This window comes from Danio rerio, chromosome 7 (genome assembly GCF_052040795.2).
Source record: "Danio rerio strain M-AB ecotype USA chromosome 7, GRCz13ab, whole genome shotgun sequence".
Classification (NCBI taxonomy): domain Eukaryota; kingdom Metazoa; phylum Chordata; class Actinopteri; order Cypriniformes; family Danionidae; genus Danio; species Danio rerio.
Window position 1 is genome coordinate 1,592,501 of NC_141027.1, and position 6,043 is coordinate 1,598,543.

General features: G+C 41.5%; 2 protein-coding genes across 3 annotated transcripts in view; both read right to left on the reverse strand.

Moving 5' to 3' along the window:
* drap1 (DR1-associated protein 1 (negative cofactor 2 alpha)) overlaps positions 1-6,043 on the reverse strand; it is a 660,385-nt gene that overhangs the window by 534,252 nt on the left and 120,090 nt on the right. The window lies entirely within an intron of this gene.
* The window catches only part of LOC141375234 (C-type lectin domain family 10 member A), a 142,731-nt gene that overhangs the window by 47,347 nt on the left and 89,341 nt on the right, over positions 1-6,043 (reverse strand). The gene's annotated exons all lie outside the window — the stretch shown is intronic.

The window sequence follows — 6,043 nt, forward strand, 5'->3', positions numbered from 1 at the left end:
TCAAATGAATTTGGCCATCAAACACTGAAGGTAAGGTCTAAAGACCATGTGCTCCCAGCAGGCCCTTCTCCAGTAGGCCACACCCAGGCCTTTTAAGCTTCCTCTGGCCTGCAGGGGGTGCAAATCTCCAACATAAAAGAAATCAAGATTAAGAACACAAATCTTTAAATAAAATAAACAAATGGCTCCTACACAGAGGTAAGACTTTCTTATACAGAGCCATTGGCTGAAAAAAAAAACAGATTAACCAAGACTGCTGTTCGGTCAACAGATAAACAGCTCTGGTTAATATTTCAGCATGCTTTCATTTTTGTATTTAACATGAAACACATTTCGTCACCTTAGAATTATAAGGTTCTGTCTGACATTTTTGTCAAAATTGAGTTATTGACTTATTCTTATTAAATGACAACTTAATTTACATTATCCCGACAGAAAAAATCCAGCTTAAACCAGCCTAGGCTGGTTGGCTGGTTTTAGCTGGTCGACCAGCCTGGTTTTAGAGGGGTTTTGGCCATTTCCAGGCTGATTTCCAGCTATTTCCAGCCTGGTCTTAGCTGGTCAGGCTGGGAGATGACCAGCTAAAACTAGCTTGACCAGCCTAGCCAGGCTAGGAGTCCAGCCAAAACCAGCTATATTTTGGCCATTTCCAGCCTGGTCAACCAGCTAAAACCAACCAACCAGCCTAGGCTGGTTTAAGCTGGATTTTCAGCAGGGATAGGATGTTCTTTATGAGTTGTTTACATTAAGACTTTTTTTATTTAAAAAACAAATGTTACACACACACACACTGCTTGTTATGTGGAATGCAAAAACTTTGAAGCTCATAATCTCAAAATCATTCAGAACGCAGAGAGAACCTTATAATTCCAAGGTGACGATTTACCGGTAGGAATGACATTACTCATCATTCTCTCTTCATATAGCCAAATTTACGCCCACTGCATATCCATAATACTGTAACGGAGGGTCTGACACAGAGGGATCCATTTGCAGTACGTTTATTAAACAGTTTAATAATAAACACACAGTATGCACTGGTGTATGGACTCGCATACATCAAAGGCTTATAAGGTCGATAGGCTGGCGGCTGGCGTTCATATGTCGATGTAGCAGGCCTGGGTCAGGGATCAGAGTCGGTGACACAAAGCAAGGTTCTATACAGGCGGCAGGCAATACAATCTCAAGAAACAGTCCGGGTTGGCAACAGGAGATCAGGCAAGGATGTATAACGCTCAGAAATGTCAGCAGGGCAAAACAAGACTTCGCACTGGAGTGTGTGTGAGAGCTGCTTATGTGTGTGAGGCTGCTTTCACACCTGTGAATGGATTCAGTTGTTCTGAAACAGAGATTATAATTGTTACATTGTTGCTCTTTGCTCTTGGAGCGGTTCACTTTCACACTGCAAAGTTTCTAATCGGACCAAAAGAGCTAAAACAAGTCACGTGCGAGTAAACTCTCCTCACATTGGTCAGAGTGTCAGGGTTTATTTTGCAGCGTCCCGCTCAGCTGTCAGGAGAGGTGGTGGTTTGGTGGTGATTGACAGGGTGCGCGCGTGACGTGTCTGAGGAGAGATGCGGTGGGGAGGGGTGAGAAGGGTGCGCGACGATGCCTATTTGAGGACCGGGAGGGAGACGCGAGATTACCGGGAGATCATCACTCGTTTGCGGGCATCCGGAGACTCGCGAAACTTCCCGCCCTACTCATAATTCTCTCTTCATATAGCCGTAAGCCTATTACATATCCATAAAACACTGTGATATAACCGAGCTCGGATCGGATCGCTTTCTCACTGCAATCGATCCGCTCCAGGGTTCGTTTCAATTGAGCCAAGACCACCTCATTCCAGCGATCTCGGAGCGATTACTTTGGCGCGGAACAGAGCGCGATTACCCTGTTCACATATGCCAAACAAACCGCGCTAACTGGGTAAACGAGACACGTTCCAAAACAAAAGTGTGATTAGGTAATGTGTCTCAGGTGTGCAGTAATCAGTGTCTGAATGGGTGAGGATGAAGTAATGTCAATAGTCCGGTGATGATGACCTCTGCTCGCCAGAGAGGGAATGACTGGGACCGAGTCGGTGACAAATATACTGTGATGATGTAGCCTGGTTTGTTAGCTTGTTTTGTTTTTTTCACTACTTTCGATCCGCTCCAAAGTCCGTTGCAATCGAGCCAAGACTACCTCATTAAGGCGATCACGGACCAATCGATTCTGTGTGGATTTGAGCACGATTGCTGGATTCACATACACCAAACGAACTGTGCTAACTAGGCAAACTAAACAAATGAAAGCACAATTAATCTGTGATATGAATATTGCATATGAGCAATTCCATGAAAATGTCAACCTTGCTAGGAAAACACCAAAATAGTGAAACTCTAAGTTTTAGATTGGGCTTGTATTTTACAATGTACAAACACTCAAACATGTCTCAGTCAGCGTTTTCAAACTATTATATTAGATTTACCAAAGTCACACAAGTGGCAATTTCACATCCGTCACATCCATAATGAAGCTTCATACTCATATATACCAAATAATTAAATAAATAACAATGTCAAATGAAATAAAGTCAATCATGCTTGTTCAATAGCGAGCCGACTCCTGTCCTTTTGATCAGCATTACTTCTTTTGGGTTGTGCAGTTTAATTCACAGAATTTCCACAAAGTGTGTTGTATTACTGTAAAACTGTAAACGTCTTTGGTCAAATCCAAATTTATTTCCCCCATTTAAAATATAAACAATGTTTACAGACTGATATTTTTCTGATCCAATAACTCTGTGGTTCACAGTTTTGGAAAATATAAACGTGTTTTAATATAATGTTAACATACACTTCCTCTTCTGATTTATGTTTTGAGTTTTTTGGATGTCACATCCATAATGTTGGAACTGCTCATAAACTATAATCAAAATAATGATCATTTTTCAGTGTGTTGTGCAGTCCTAGTGTAAACACACATTCACATTCTTCAGACCACCATCAGTGTGACAGAAAGCAAATCTACAGCCGTCAAACACTGGCATCTGCTGTTCAGACACACACAGCACAGGCTCAGATTGAAGGAGCTTCAGTCATTTAAAGCAACTGTGATTCACTGTTGAATCCTCAGTCTAGAGAAAACCAAAAAGTGCCATTAAGTGCCACAATTAGGATCTAAACCTGAAATGGTCAGTGTCAGAGAGCTAGAGAACATTATCTGTGTGCTATTCTCAGCTCAAACTCAAACTCACACACACACGAGGCATGTTAGAGACTTAATTTACAACTGAGAGGGCAAAATAGGTCTCCTTTAAGCACAAACACACACACTGAACTACATATAAAACATGACTACTGATGTTCAGATCTCCTTTATGATATTTAAACATGCTAATAATGAGGATTTTCTCATTTTGTTTAGCTGTAGGGTTTACTTCTGTCTCAGAGTCGTCTGTCAGGCCTACTGACATAATGCTCAGTGATGGAGCATCGCTGCAGTTTTCAGTGGATCTGCTTCATTACATCTCCTTTACAGTCAATCGGTGATTTTGCATGATGAGGAGAGGCAGGTGCAAAACCTCACATCATTATGCAAATCTGTCTGACAGGTGAAAAGCAGGCTTTATGGGGCTGTTCACACCTGTGTTGTATCCGAAATCACCAACTTAAGCTGCGATCACACTGGGCTTTTCCTCCCATAGACTTCCATTCATACGCACGCGAATGCGTCAGACCGGAAACGCAAGGTCATGCGTCAAGTTTCGCAGGTTGCTGCGGTGCAAAGTTCAAGCTTGGTGAACTCTGACCTGCGAAATCGCATCACTTGACCTCATAAGACCAATCGGCGATTAAAACATGACCTCTCTGGACAGAAATGTACAACATGGAGCAATTGTTTGCTTTTTAAAATGTCTAATCATCTTGTTTAATCCACCCCTTTTTCGCAGCGCCGCACGACAGAATATCGCATGCTCAAACTCCAATGTGACTGCAGCTTTACACCCTTAATAGTGCACTATTTGAGGGAGCAGCTATAGTGGTGGCTGTTTTTGATGATTTTCACCTGAATTTGACAGCCCTCAGAATATTTTGAGCCAGGAATATATGATCATACTATATAACAAAATAAAGAACCAACCCTCCGCTTTCAAACAAAAATAAACTTTTTATTTTATCTTCATGTGTTTATGGTTTATATCCACCTAAATGCTGATAGGTTATATGAAAAATGTTCAACATTTCACCTCTGTGTGTGCGTGTAAAACTAATTTCTAATATTGTGCAGATGGATGAAGGTGGATCGTTTGGCTGTGGTGAGCTCTGGTATAGTAACATTAAGGATTAAGCCAAATATCTATCTTTTAAACATAATTTTTACCCACACTTCTCAAATTTCCCTCCCTAAAGCATGTGACGTCCTGTACTTCACTCAGGACATGAGTTAGGGCTTCCCCTCCTGTAATATAGCTAAGACACAGATTGCCGTATAAACACTCTTAATTAACCTCCTGAACAGCAGGGAAAGAGTTAACGCATGGTTTGTGTTCATGGCAGAAATCTAACAGTCTTTATTTCATAACTAATAGACGGCTGTTTGCTGATACCATTTAATAACTATCACAGGGTCTGATCAAGAAAATGTGCAAATAGCAGTCATAAAGTTCGAAATTCATTTCATTTTCTTGTCGGCTTAGTCCCTTTATTAATCCGGGATCGCCACAGCGGAATGAACCGCCAACTTATCCAGCACGTTTTTACGCAGCTGATGCCCTTCCAGCCACAACCCATCTCTGGGAAACATCCACGCACTCATGCACTACGGACAATTTAGCCTACCCAATTCACCTGTACCACATGTGTTTGGACTGTGGGGGAAACCGGAGCACCCGGAGGAAACCCACACGAAGGCAGGGAGAACATGCAAACTCCACACAGAAACGCAAACTGAGCCGAGGCTCGAACCAGCAACCTTCTTGCTGTGAGGCGACAGCACTACCTACTGCGCCACTGCTTCGCCCAAGTTCAAAATTAAAATATAATAATAACTAATAATAATATTATAATAAATATGAACATAAACAATGTTTTCATTCACACTTTGCAGTAAGGTTTTAGTAAAGTAATCACTAACATGAACTGATAATGAACAATACGCTTACTAATCATAATTTAACATTTAATCATGCATTAATCAAACCCAAAGTTGTGCTTTGAGTTCACATGAACTAACTAACTATATAACTGATAGTATACATAACTGACAAAGATTAATAAATTATAAATGATAAGTGTTGTTCATTGTTTATGTCAGTAAACACACTACCTGACAAAAGTCTTGTCATGAATCCAAGTTGTAAGAGCAGCAGATAATAACTGGACTTCTAGTTGATCGTGTGTAAAAGTGTCAGAAGGTGGATTTCTCTGCTGAATCATCTGTTGATCCCAATCAATCATCACCAATACTGCAGAAGACCAACTGGAACCAGCATGGAGCCAAGATTCTCACAGAAATCAGTCAAGTTTAATAAAGGAGAAATCATGGTTTGGTGTTCATTCAGTATGGGGACGTGTGAGAGATCTACAACATCAACAGCCTGAGGTATCAACACATCTGTGCTGCCCATTACATTACAAACCACAGGAGAGGGACAATTCTCCAGCAGGATAGCGCTCCTGCTCATACTTCAGCCTCCACATCAAACCTCCTGAAAGCAAAGCTGCTCCAGGATTGGCCAGCCCAGTCACCAGACATCAACATTATTGAGCTGATGAAGGAGGAGGCGTTGCAGATGAACACAAAGACTCTTGATGAACTCTGGGATCCTGCTGAAGCTTTCTTCTTCATTCCAGATGACTTTATTAATCAGTGATGTGAGTCATGTCAGAGATGTATGGATGCAGTCCTCCAAGCTCATGATGGAGTCAGACACAATATTCATTCTGTCTCCACTGCAGCAGGACTTTATATTCTATACTGGACATTATTTCTGTTCAGTGATGAGACTTTAGTCTGAGCAGAGTCAGAGCGCACTGTCCTCATCAAATCAGTCAAC